The sequence below is a fragment of the Panthera uncia genome (assembly GCF_023721935.1).
Source record: "Panthera uncia isolate 11264 chromosome C1 unlocalized genomic scaffold, Puncia_PCG_1.0 HiC_scaffold_3, whole genome shotgun sequence".
NCBI lineage: Eukaryota > Metazoa > Chordata > Mammalia > Carnivora > Felidae > Panthera > Panthera uncia.
This window is the reverse complement of record NW_026057584.1, coordinates 60895517-60897130: the sequence shown is the minus strand read 5'-3', so window position 1 is coordinate 60897130 and position 1614 is coordinate 60895517. Positions and strand designations below refer to the sequence as shown.

General features: G+C 41.1%; 1 non-coding gene across 1 annotated transcript; it reads left to right on the top strand.

The window, feature by feature from the left end:
• The first annotated feature begins 902 nt into the window (after positions 1–902).
• LOC125911979 (U6 spliceosomal RNA) lies at positions 903–1010 on the top strand. The gene has a single exon (XR_007454554.1). It is a non-coding gene; the product is annotated as a U6 spliceosomal RNA (small nuclear RNA).
• The last annotated feature ends 604 nt before the right edge of the window (positions 1011–1614 follow it).

Below are 1614 nucleotides of genomic sequence, written 5' to 3'. Positions count from 1 at the left end.
GACTGGGTGCCTTACACAACATAAATTTATTTTCTCACAGTTTTGGAGAAGTCCAAGCCCAATGTGGTATCAGGGTATGTTTCTGATGAGGTCTGTCTTCCTAGCTTGTAGACAGCTGCCTTCTTGTGTCCTCACCTAGCCTCTTCTCTGTGCATGCAGACAAATCAATCTCTGGTGTCTTTCCTCTTCTTTTAAGGACATCAGTCGTATCAGATTAGGGTCCCACACTTATGATGTCATTTAACTTTAATTATCTCACTAAAGGCCCTATCTCTAAATATAGTCATAATGCGGGCTAGAGCTTTAACATGAATTTTATGGAGACACAATTTAGTCCATAACATATACCAATATTCAGAGCAGCACTAATCATAGACAAAAGGTGGAAACATCTAAATGTCCATTGATAGGTGAAGGGATAATCAAAATGTGATATATACCTACAATGGAATATTATTCAGCCTTCAAGAAGACATATTCTGACACATGCTACAACACGGATGAGGCTTAAGGCTATGATGCTAAGTGAAATAAGTCAGACACAATAGGATACATATATGATTCTACATACATGAGGTACCTAGAATAGTCAAATTCATGGAGACAGAGAGCAGAACAGTAGTTTTCAAAGACTGAGGAGAAGGGGAAATGGGAGTTATTGTTTGATGGGTACTGGATTTCAGTTTGGGATGATGGAAAAGTTGTGGAGGAGGATGATGGTGATGGTGGCACAACAATGTAGATTTACTTAATGCCACTGAACTGTACAATTGAAACAGTTAAATGTAAGTTTTGTGATATGCCTATTTTACTATGATAAAACAAAAATGTAATTTTGACTTCAGTATGTGGCCATAATACTGAGAAACTGGATTTACTCTCCACTTAAAATTGAGAAGCAAGTGTTTGCTTCAGCAGCACATACACAAAAATTGGAATGATACAGAGAAGATTAGCATGGCCACTTTTGCAGGGATGGCACCCAAATTCACGAAGCATTCCATTAAAAAGAAAAATTAAGGGGCACCTGTGTGGCTCAGTCAGTTGAGCATCCAACTCTTGGTTTTGGCTCAGGTCATGATCCCGGGGTCATGGGATCCAGTCCTATCTCAGGTACCATGCTGAGCATGGAGTCTGCTTGGAATTCTTTCTCTCTCTCCCTCCTCCCTCTGCCCCTTCCCCTGCCCACCCCTCCTCTTTTTCTCTCTAAAATAAAATTAAGAAACAAGACAAAATATGAAGCAATGGTTTTTAGATACCGGACACTCAAAACCTAGGACAATAATCCCTCAGAGAAAAGAAATAGATGAGGTGGCCCTACGATAGCTAGTTTAATGCCTACAGAGTTTCCAGGCTATAGCACAGGGAGGAAAATCCCAAACAGAGCCCAGAAATCTCCCTGAGTTGAGTAGCCAGGGTTGTGGATTTGGAGGAACCAAGGTATACAGAATTCACAGGGTAGGGCCAGAGAAGAGAGAGCTGCACAGAGAGAGAGAGCAAGGGCTTCAGAAAACTGTGGTTCCTTTTTAGTCTTCAGGCAAGAACTAACTGGACATGTGAATGAAGAATGTACCCAAATAAGGGAAAAGACCCACTGGAAAGGAGCACACAGAC